Raw genomic sequence first — 12,677 nt, forward strand, 5'->3', positions numbered from 1 at the left:
AAACATGAGCTTCTCAATTTCTTTGACAAATTCAGTGGGCAATGAAATGTTGGACAAGAGATAAAATACTTTTGACATTATAAAGGTTTTTAAGATTTGTGTTTTGCCAATCAATGTTAGTCCTCTGTTTTTCCATTTAGCAAGTTTATTTCTCATTTCTTTAATTCGAGTTTCATAGTTTATTTTCCTTGCTTCTTCAAAGTCATATGAGAAATATATGCCCATAACTTGTATGCCCTTCTCTGGCCATGTATAAGCACTGTCCTTTTCGCCTTCATGCCTATTCTTACCGATCCACATGCCTTCGGTTTTAGATTTATTTATACAAAGACCAGACATTTTTGAAAATTCCTCAAACTCTGAAAATACAATTTTTAGGGACTCATTACTTTTGCAAAAACATGTTATGTCATCAGCATAAGCTGTGTATTTTATTTCCTTTCCCCCCACTTCAAAACCCACAATATTGCCATTATTTCTTACTCTATTCAAATATACTTCCAATCCCAAAATGAATAACAGAGATGCAAGAGGATCTCCCTGCCTTACTCCTCTGCTAACTTTGAAGTAACCTGTAGTGAACCCATTTACCAGAACACAGCCACTGATATCTTTATATAGCATTTTAACCCACTGTATTAGTGAGGGCCCACAGTTATAGGCTTCCATACATTGGACAATAAATGAATGGCTTAATGAATCGAATGCCTTGGTGAGATCCAATGCCATTATTATACCTTGTAAATCCTCTTTTTCTGCATAAAACATGAGATCTGATATTAATCGAATCCCTTCTCCAATATATCTCCCTTTAACAAAAGCAGTCTGTTGACTGTTGATCAAATTTTCTATCACTTTAGATATCCTTTTGGCTAAACATTTAGAAAGGATTTTTGCGTCAACATTTATCAGAGTGATTGGTCGCCAGTTACCAAGTTTAAGTTTGTCCTTGCTGGGCTTAGGAATTAATTTTATTACTCCCTGCCTTTGTGAAACTGACATACACTCGTCATTGTATGAAGCATTAAAAAAATTAATCACATATTTTGAAACCAAAGGCCAAAATACCTCATAAAACTCTACTGTGATGCCATCATTTCCTGGAGTTTTATTTTTTGCCATTTTCATCAATTCCTCTTTTGCCTCATTGCATGATATGCAACCTTCACAGGAGGCCTTTTCTGATTCTGTTAACTGCTCAAGTCTACTTTGACAAATATATTCCATACAATCCTCTTGATATACCATATCTCTATTCTCAAAAAATGTTTGAAAGGATTCTTTAATAAACATTTGGATGTTTGCTTGTTTTCGAATAAGCCCATCCTTTGTATCCAACACATCAATACATGTATTTTCAGCCAGGCTTTTCTCTAATGATAAACAATACTTGTTACTTTTCTCACCCTTTTCATACCAAGTGCACTTTGACCTCAAAATTGCCCCATCCGCAAAATAGTCATATATTTTATGTAATTTCTCTTCAATCTGTTTCTTTCTAATTAAAGTTTCTTCTTTCAAACTGTCCCCTTCCATTTCATATATTTTTTTCAGCTCTTCCTCTAGCTCTTGCCTCAGCTTTTCCTTTTCACATTTTTTCATTTTTGAAAATGGGATAGTAAACTCTCGTATTTTATATTTTAGCCAGTCCCACATCATTTTTTTGTCATGTTTATGTTCATATTCATCAACCCATAAAGGGACATTGTCACTAAGAGCCTCAACAAACTCCTCATTGTTTAATAGACTGTTGTTGAATTTCCAGTATGAAGGCCCCATCCTCTGTTTCTTAACATGTAAGTGCAATGTAACATAATCATGGTCTGACAGCACACATGGAAATATATCATTTTCTACAACGTCAGTTTGCAAAGTTTCTGTGATTAGCCAGAAGTCTAGTCTTGATTGGACATATGGTGTATACCTCCTCCAAGTGAATCTTTTAGTTGTTTGGTTTCTTACTCTCCAAATATCGATAAGATTAAAATAATCTTTCAAACTGTCTACCAGGGTACAAGAATGCTTCCAAATTGTTTTCATAGCACCTCCTTCTCTATCCATGACCAAATCCTGAATAAGATTAAAATCACCACCTATTATACATGTATGACCTTCATTATTAAATTCTTGCAGTATTGAATTAAAACCATTAAAAAACTCTACATGCTCTTTTTCATTGTTGGGTGCATACATATTGGCTATAACAAAAATGTTCTTGTATATTTCAACTTTGATACATAAAAAACGTCCTACTTTATCTTTGACTGAGTCAATAAGTTTAATGTCCGAAGTTCTTCTCAATATTATACACACTCCTCTGCTCATGGATGTTCCGTGGCTGAATATTATGTTTGATCTGGTTTGATTTCTCCACAAGATTTCGTCCTTTTCGGTGGAATGTGTTTCCTGTAGTGAAGTTACATCCTTTTGTTTTTAACTTTAACAGGAAATTGAAGCATAGTCCCCCATCTTAATCGCTTTCAGTTTGTTTAATTCACCAATTATAGCACCAAACCATGATTTGTCTTGTAACTGACCATATGTATAACATGGTCAGTTGGCTGCTAGGCAGTATACGGCAAACACCTCAATTCAAGTCAGGAAAACTGCTCCTTTTCATTACTGCTCAATAATACTGGTAAGTATCACTACAGAGTTTGAGGAACAGGCCAGCAAAGAAAATCTAAATAATGGTTCTGCTAACACTAGACAGCATTACCATGACCAGCAACCTGGAGTGCAGGCAGCATTACTGCACTGTGCTCTTGTTCTTCAGACTGTTAGATTTACATTGTTATACAAAATTCATTTGACATCCCCACAATAGTTAGAAATGACACATTAACGTTTTTTCTGGTCTATTTGGTTCAAAAGTTACCCGCGTTTATACATTAGACCATGCGGACTGGCGGCCATTTTTTATTTGACCTCTCAGGTTCATCAGAGGTCAAATCAAACTATGAAAAAACTAACTGAAAAGGATTAAGGCGGGGGACTATGGAGGGTTATCAATAATAAAGACATGTAAGAACATAGTGGAGAAAAAATGACAAATATGGGAAAACCTTTTGTAACCATTCCAAATTTGGCTATTTTTTGTCATTTTTGACCTTAATTGACCTTGACCTAAATGCAAAAACCCTGAGTTATGGCGATTTCAAACGTATCACCAAATCTGACTCCCCTCCACATCTGAAAATAAATCTTATGGTGAAAGCTAACTATGCTAGAAGTTTCATGCTTTTCTCAAAAAAATAAGCCGCTGCACTATTATATACACAGAATTGTTTCATGTGGTCATTTTATAAATCTAATAATACGGGTGGTAAGACTGGTTCTGTTAAAATTCAGATAAAAATGAACTGAAGAAAAAAAATCAACATAAATTGAAACAACACTTAAGTACAGCATGTAGATACAACGCCAATGAAAACCATTTGCGCCTTGAGTGCCATTATAGGCAGATATGTGCGCTATACAAATCTGAAATTATTATTATTATTATTATTATTATTATTATTATTATTATTATTATTATTATTATTATTATTATTATTATTATTATTATTATTATTATTGTTATTATTTACTTGTCATTATAGATCAACTGATATTGATGCTGCACTTGAAGTGTTGAATAATATCGATCTTTGTTTTTTCTACAATCAAGTAAGGAAATTAATCGCTAATATGACACAAAACAATTACACATTACAAAAAGCGAAAGAAAAGAGTGCAAATAAACTTACAAATTACAATACATATGAAATACCAAAGCTCCATGTGCAATAAAAAATAAATAACAATAGAATATAAATAGCGTAACAAAAATGTGTAATTTTGTACAGATTTTTACTGAATAAATGAAGCATTTGAAACTTTTCTTGAAATCTTCAATCGATATTATGAAAGAGACTTGCCTGTTCAAAATACACGTAGGAACTCAAATTATAGAAAGACTCCACGATCTCCATGGATAACAACATCCCTTTACGTTCAATTAATAGGAAAAATCGCTTATTTTACAAATTCAAGTCCAAGCCGACTGAGTCAAACGAAAACAAATATAAGACTTATAAAAATAACCTAGTTAGCATTTTACGTTATGCAAAAAAAGATTACTTCTCTAAACAATTTCAATTTCATAGAAATGACATTAAAAACACTTGGAAGCTAATTAACAATGCACTTAATAGAAACAGTAATAGGCAGGATATTAAAGAGATTTTAGTCGGAAACGCATGCTTTAAAGGTCCTGCTTCTATTGCTGAGAGTTTTAATAATTACTTTGTAAATATCGGACCTAATCTTGCACATGCCATCCCCACCTCAAATCAATCATTTCATTCATTTCTAGATCGTCGAAATCCTGAATCTCTATTTTTTGTCCTGGTACAAGAGGTAGAGGTTATTGATATTGTTAGCAATTTGGAGAGTAAAAAGAGCACTGGATATGATGGCATATTAAATATACTACTTAAACATGTTATTTCCGAAATAGTCATCCCACTTACCCATATATTTAACCTCTCTTACATGTGGTGACGTACCCTTTTTAATGAAAAGAGCCAAAGTAATACCTGTATTAAAAAAAGGTGACTCACGTGAACAGGGAAATTATAGGCCAATTTCTTTACTTACTTCTTTTTCCGAAATTAGAAAAACTTGTGTATTCACGAACTATAAATTTCCTTACACAACACAATTTACTTAGTGATGTTCAATTTGGATTCAGAAAAAACACTCCACAAGTCATGCTATGTTAACACTCATTAATAAAATAGTTTGTGCAATTGATAACTCTTCCCACACGATCGGTTTATTTTTAGACTTCTCAAAGGCGTTCGATACTTTCTTTTTCTTCCTCATTTTTTCTTCTCTTTTTTTCCTTCTTCCTAGCTACATATTGTCTATTTATTGATCTATAAGCATACTTTGTTCATGTTTTATTGTAAAATTTGAACCAGAGCAATGTAACACTATTTACCATCTACATTATTGAAACAAGGTAATGCATTACGATACCTAACCGAGATAGCAATAATTATGTGACATGTGTTTTTATGGTTCCCTTATTTACTTGAAATGTCACCCCGTAATATGCTTAATAATAATAGGTTATTAGTATAATTTCTAAAACGTACGAGCATGACAATGTAATCTGTACAATGTATGTATTTGAATAATCAAAAAGTGCATTTCAATTGGTTTCAACTCTCTTTTAAAAGCGTTAGTAATATACACATCATTGATATAAATAAGTTTATTGTGAATTGGTATGTTCAGGATCAGAAATGTACAAATTATCAGATATATCAATGCACAATAAACGTGAAGGAACATTTATATACAAATTATTTGCACCACTAAACCAACACAAAAACGCCAGATATGAAATATTAGATTAGGTCTGATTTTGAAACAGTAGATTCTCTGCTTTAAATTGAAAAAGTACTCATCACGATTGGACTTTCCTAGTCCATTGAAAAAAGAAGGAGAATGACCTAGCACCAACAAGAAATTATTTTTGATAAAAAGTTATTTTAAAGTATGTTTTCTAAAACAGCAAACTGACTCCTCAAGGATGTACAAGGTGACAAAGGGAGATTATACCTATATACAAATTAATGTGAAGGGATTAACAGATTGTATGAAATGTCGCTCACCATGTATACATATCCTGTTCTTTGTTGTGTACATATTACAACCCCTACAACGACTAAAAATCTGACCATCATAGGCCTACAAAATAATACCAAAAATCATACTTCTAGATTGTTTGATGCTTCGCAATGTTGAAATAAGTTAAAACATGTATCCTTTTCAGGAAATGCTAACAACTTAATTTGTATCTACCTGACCAAGTATAACTTTATTAAGTTTTTACTAAAAATTACCATCATTGACTTTTAGTTTTATTTGTGCGTACTCACATATGTTACCTCAAGTTCAGTTCAGTTTTTTTTTTCTGAAGCACACAAACAATATTATAATATATACACAAATGGCAAATATACATAGTAAGAGAAAAAACGGAAACAACAAGAAAGTCTATACAAACTTGTATGGAATAGTTCCCAGTAAAGGGAAACAAATGCATAGTATATACAATTGCAATAACAAAATACAAAAGTATGCAGATTAATCAGTAACACACTACACCCACAAACACCAACAATTATACAGGAAATGTTGGGGGGGGGGGGGTGGTAATTGTAAATTTAATGAAGATTTGTTGTTGTTGAATAATCATCAACATATACCCTTTTCAAATACCTATGAGTGAAAAATATGTAGCAGCTATCATGGAATGTTTAAAGTCCCCCATTGTATAGACCTGTTTATGGTCAGTATCAAGTTTTGTAGACAATCGTCAATTACATGGATTCATTCGTTAATATTAGACTGACGTTTCCTCTATATAACACCCACAATAATGTTCATATTTCTAAGCATGTTAATTTCCATAAAAAGTGAGTCATATTTACAAGATATTACATAATAACTCTTTTCAGAAAAAACAACAGAAGAAAACTACCGCCTTTCTTTTATTGGTGGTCAGAATGTATCATGTATGTATTTCATCTCTTGCACAAGCTGCGTCTTGAGCATTTGACTGTCAAGTGGATTTGGCGCCTTATAAATCATATGTATTATTATTATTATTATTATTATTATTATTATTCATAAATAACCAGGTACATTAAATAACAGAGGTGTACCTGGTCAGACTTTAACTTCAATAGAAAAGAATGTAGCCAGACTACAGTACCTACTAATGTTGATAAACGGTCTATTTCGGCATAAAAACCCTTGTTTTTAGTGTATGCTTCCGGTAGTACAGGCCAGGAGAAGCCTCCATGTTTCGCCTTAATGTATTTAATCAGTATATCATCTGAAAAAATATTATGGCATTCTGTCGGTAGACTAAGAAATCAATTGCTAGAAAGAAAACAAGATGTTTTACTTCCTAAAAAGTAATTGTTCATAACATCTGAGAAATAAGGTTAGAGACAAATTGGTAAGCCTTTAATCGTTGTATATATATATATACGATCCATTGGCATACTAATATAATCATCCATTATAATGCTGACAAATGAGTGACTACTCATCACAAAACCAACAACAAGTCGTATGGAGGATTTTTAGTAAGAGCTTAATAAAAATGTGATTCGTCAGGTTGTTCAAATTTTGGGTGGTTAGCATATCCTGAGAGAGTCTTCTTTGTATATCCTATTTATAAACGTCGAAGCACCAAACAATCTAGAAGAAAGATATTGTGTAGAGTTTTGTAGGCCTATGTTTGTCTGATCTTCATTTTGTTTGTGGTTGTAATGTTTGGGATACCCTGGCTACTGGACTTATTTCAGTCTGCAATAACTTTAATACAGAGTATTAAGATTTTGCATTGATTCTTAAACAATATGTATAAATGGTTTACGAATTTTTGAGGACAATCTGAAATCCAATACCCATGAATTTCCATAGAGGTATAATCTCCCTTTTGTCATCTTGCACGTACTTGGGGAGTAAAAGTGCTGAATTAGAAAATTGGCTTTTCATCATTTTTTTCTCAATAACCTATGAACGTTGAATTGCGATGAGTATTATATTAATTTAAGGGTTGGAAGCTACTCTTTCAAAAATCTAGACCGAAACTAGAAAATCTTTTCTGGCTACTTATTGTTGGAATTTTGGGAAAGGGTCACATTTTCCAATAGTGTTCCCCCTGCTACAATGGAACATCCGGCTGTTGCAAGATATGTTACTAACAAAATTAAAGGTATTATTTGGATTGTCAATGTGATTACTGCACAGGACAGCTTACCAAACAACATATACCTCGTGTATTTTACTGGCTCGTCCTCCTTGCTGCTTTCATCATAGTGTTCATCTTGAGGTAAGTCGTTTGTGTTCCGTATGGTTTTACGCAGAGTGGATTTAAACAGTACACGTCCTTTTGAGTGGATAATAAGTAAATGTTACATTTAAAGGCATATCACACTTTAACTTTTGTTTAGCTAGAATAGTTTGAAAATGGCTTTAGCTTATAGATCCTCGAATGTCCCTATTTTCATTATTATTACTGCTATTACTATAATTATTACCATTGTGCCCTAAGTAATAACAATTGTAATGTTTAATTATGCACTGATATTCTACTAGAAAGGGGGACATTCGGAATAGTTTGGTATAAAAGATTCAGCATTAAATACGTACCAGTTTTAATGGCGTAAGCGAGGACGATGAAAACGAGAACTTCGATTACGAGGATCATCCATGCCATCCACAATCCTGAAGGCGTGCATCTGAAGTCTGTGTCTTTAATGATAAGAGGAAAAATAATGCAATTCAAATGTTCGAACCAAAAAAAAATAGTAAGTAACGACACAGGCGTCTACTAACATGATCAGAGATAAATACGTTATATGTTGAGCCTTAATATATGGTTTGTTCATTGAGTTAAACATTTTGTATACAATAACCAGCAAATATGTGGAATTAATAATTTACATTTGTATATGTGTGCATTTTTGTATCAATAAACAAATATTGTTCTGCGACTTCAAAATATTAAGAATAGACTTAACACACACAAACAATTACGGAGTTATATATCTTACACCATTAGTATTTATAGTTGTATATTTTGTGTTGAGTCTAACTCGCCATCTCTCCCTCCATTCTCTCTTTCTCTATCTTTAACTATGTGTAAGTACACACACACACACATTCACACACACACACGCACACACACGCACACATACCCTGTATACGCTTACGTGTCTTTTACGTTTTCCATCGTATCCTCTAATATATATTTTTTTGTTTTGTTCAGTCTCACAAACTGTCTCTCTCCCTCTCTTTGTCAATATATATACAGTGCGTCCATGAAAAAACGAAACCGAGAATTATTATGTTTTTAATCTTAACTTAATCGCAATTATAATTGATAAATTACACATATTTGTAAAGCTTAGATCCTCCTCTTTCAGTTGATGCAACTCGTATAATCCATATTTCACGCATGAGTGATTAAAATGAATTCGAAGAGAAGAAAACAAAAAGTCATTTGGCGGGTGGTATATTAATGTCAAAGAAAAAAAAAATCACATTTCTAGAACATTGAGTTTCTATCCGTTCATATGACAGTAAAATTGAGCTAAGGAAAAAAAAGTTCTGTTAGTTGAAAGTATTGCTTGCATTTCCATAATTTTATCAAACGAATTCGTTTACACTGGCTGTCTGTTGTAGCAAAAAACGGAATTAACAAAAGACTTAACTCCGTTTCGTTGACAAACCGCCGTAGACGTAAGACTTCATGCATGGCTGATTGTCAACGAAACGGAGTTAAGTCTTTTGTCAATTTTGCTTGTTGCTACGGCATGGAGCCAGTGAAAACGAATTCGTTTGATAAAATTATGTAAATGCAAACTCTACTTTGAACAAACAGAACTTTGACATTCCTTGGCTCATTTTTCCTGATTGAGGTGTCATATGAATGGGCAGAAACTCAATTGTCTAGAAATTTGATTTACCCTTTGAAATTCAGATACCACCCGCCAATTGACTTTTTGGTTCCCTCTCTTCATATTCATTTTAGTCACTCATGCATGAAATATGCATCATGTGAGTTGCATCAAATAAAAGAGGAGGATGTAAGCTTTTCAAATATGTGTCATTTATTATTTGTAAATGTGACTAAGTTATGATAAAGCATCTATAGATCTCGGTTTCGTTTTTTTTCTGGGACGCACTGTATATATATATATATATATATATGCTTACGTGTCATGTTCTTTTCCATCGTATCCTCTTTCTCAGGCTGGTCAATGGTAGAACTGTTAACAATATGCAGGGAAGCTATACCGCTGAAGTTCAAAATGGAATACAGACACTGTATGGTTGTATCCTTCTCGTCAGCTGGAAAGAAATGTGTAACAGTTGTGTTGAATGTTCCATCACCGTTGTTAGAAGCAGTTCTATTCCCTTCTTTGGTTGTCAATAGTGGGAAGGTAATCGGGAAAACATTACTTATGGAGCAGGTCACGTTGAAGCCATTGTTGTGCCTAATGTACTTGATCACAGGAGAGCTATCCGGTTTGGCTGGAAGAAGAACAACAAATCTGTATATAAACGTATGTATATACACACACATACAATAAATATGTATGGTAAACACCAGTGGCGGATCCAGGGGGAGGGGGGGGGGTCCGGGGGCCCGCCCCCCCCCCCCCGGCAAAAAAAAAAGGAAGGAAAAGAAAAGAAGGGAGAGAGAAAAGAAGGACAAAAAAGAAGAAGGAAATCAAAAAAGGAAACAAAAGAGGAAAAAAAAAGAAAGAAGAAAACAAAAAGAAGGAACTAAAAGGGGAAAAATATCATAAGTATCAAAATATGCTCATCTGACCGTAATTAAATGCCTAAAGTTTCCGGGGCTCCACCCCCGACCCCACCAGGGGCCCTAAGGCGGGCCCCTGCATGCTTGTCTGATCGTTATACAAATCCTAAAACCCCTGAGCTTCTGGGGGCACCGCCCCTGGACACCACGTCAATTCGCGACCTGCCAGTGTCGCAAATGGGGTATAAAAATATGCTCTCCTGACCGTAATTTATTGCCCAAAACCCCTGAGCTTCTGAGGGCTCCGCTTCTGGACCCAACACCAATTTGTGTCCTGCCAGTTTAACAAATAAGATTTCAAAATATGCTCATCTGATGATGAGTTAATGTATAAACCCCTGAGCTTCTGGGGGCTCTGCCCTCTGTACCCAACACTAATTCGTGACCTGCCAGTGTCACAAATAAGGTATAAAATATGCTCATCTAGGGATAATTAATTGTATAAACCCCCTGAGCTTCTTGATCTCCCTCCCCCCCACCCCCTGGACCCATCACCATTTTTTTTTCCTGCCAGTGTCGCAAATAGATATAAAAGTATGCTTATCTGACCGTTATATATTGCCCCAAACCCCTGAGCTTCCGGGGGCTCCGCCCCATGGACCACGCCAATTCGTGACCTGCCAGTGTCACAAAATTAATAATGTATAAAATATGCTCATCTGATGATAATTTAAGGTATAAAACCCCGGAGCTGCTGGGGGCTCCGCCCTCTAGACACAACACTAATTTGTGTCCTGCCAGTGTCGGAAATAGATATAAAAATATGCTTATCTGACCGTTATTTATTGCCCCAAACCCCTGAGCTTCCGGGGGCTTCGCCCCCTGGACCCCACGCCAATTCGTAACCTGCCAGTGTCACAAATAAGGTATAAAATATGCTCATCTGACGATAATTTAATGTATAAAACCCCTGAGCTATCCGACGATAATTTGATGTATAAAATCCATGAATTTCTAAGGGCTTACACCTGTAAACGTGTTAAAATACGTTAATTTTACATTTTTGTGGATATAAGCCCCCCTCCCCCCCTGGCGTTCTAGGGGGGGGGGGGGGGGTGCGATTTTTCAAATTTTCGAGGGCCAAACAAAAATAAGTGCTCACTTAAAAAATCCTGGATCCGAACCTGGTAAACACATACATATAACAGACTGGCTAAAGAGACAAGGAGGTATCTAGATTAACTGCAATCTTCATGAGGAAATGGCTTCCCAGAAAAATAATATGAGTGGCACTTATAGGCAGGTATATTTTCTTTCTACAAGCGGTTACTAACTCACCTTCCAAGGTCTTGTATGCAGATAAATATTGCATTGCGAATACAATTACTGAAAAATAGGTACCCAAGCTTCATCTTTACTTGGACGTAAAGCAAAGATTATTAATATCTCACTATAGACCTTTTTCATTTGTTTCGATAGGGAAGTTGTACTTAAGGTATTATTTTTTCTGGGAAATTCGAGCCGTCCCAATAAAAACACAACTGTCTGCAGACCTTATCAAAAGAAAACGCCCCAAATATAGTTCAAATAGAATACGTCCCGAAAGCGTTTTACGTTTTGGGGGGAATAGGTCATTAATACATTATTTAAAACATGATTAACCAATTTGTTTTTTTATTGAAATAAGGTATTCACAGTTACACAATTTTTACATGAAAACAAAATAGACCAATCAGAAGTTCGGATTTAATTCGCGGCTCCACGATCGAATTTGAAAGTGGACAAGGTGGGGAACAATGTGCTCTTGACACGAGTAAAGGCATCGTTTATTAATGTTAAATCTGATATGCACGGCCCTACGTGTGATCAGTGTCTGTGATATGGTGTAATATTGAAGCCCTACAACGCTTCAAAATGATCAAGAGGTGCCTCAAAAAATATAAAATCTTTGAGTAACCGGTTTTACCATGCTAGTTTTCCCCGATAAACTGTAGTTTTATGAAAACCGTTTGGCAAACGAGAAATTTGTTTTCGATTTCTAATCATAAATATCCTGATAATTAGACAATTGATAATTGCAAAAGTCATGGAGTTCTTGACTGACATAAAGGTTTATAATTATCACTGCAGCATGAGCTAAATCCAGGATTTTATTTCAGGTTCTGAGACAAAGTTACCGGATCCCTTTAAACAATAATGTTCATAAAAGTGAATATGTGTAACTATATAAATATATTCTTCTCGGGAATACTGTTCTAATCCACACGATCAGAGATGAATTCAAGGACAAAAAAGTATTTTCCCTACACACAAATGAAATTTATTTTTTGTAAAC

At 34.6% G+C, this 12,677-nt stretch overlaps 1 long non-coding RNA gene across 1 annotated transcript; it reads right to left on the bottom strand.

Annotated features, from left to right (window-relative positions):
- Window positions 1-7,879: 7,879 nt before the first annotated feature.
- LOC105437411 lies at window positions 7,880-10,099 on the bottom strand. Its single transcript, XR_004062878.1, has 3 exons — window positions 9,793-10,099; window positions 8,224-8,325; window positions 7,880-7,960 (listed from the first exon to the last, which is right to left on the bottom strand). It is a non-coding gene; the product is annotated as an uncharacterized LOC105437411 (long non-coding RNA).
- Window positions 10,100-12,677: the final 2,578 nt, after the last annotated feature.

Source organism: Strongylocentrotus purpuratus, unplaced genomic scaffold (genome assembly GCF_000002235.5).
Source record: "Strongylocentrotus purpuratus isolate Spur 01 unplaced genomic scaffold, Spur_5.0 spur5_scaffold_1, whole genome shotgun sequence".
Taxonomy (NCBI): Eukaryota; Metazoa; Echinodermata; class Echinoidea; order Camarodonta; family Strongylocentrotidae; genus Strongylocentrotus; species Strongylocentrotus purpuratus.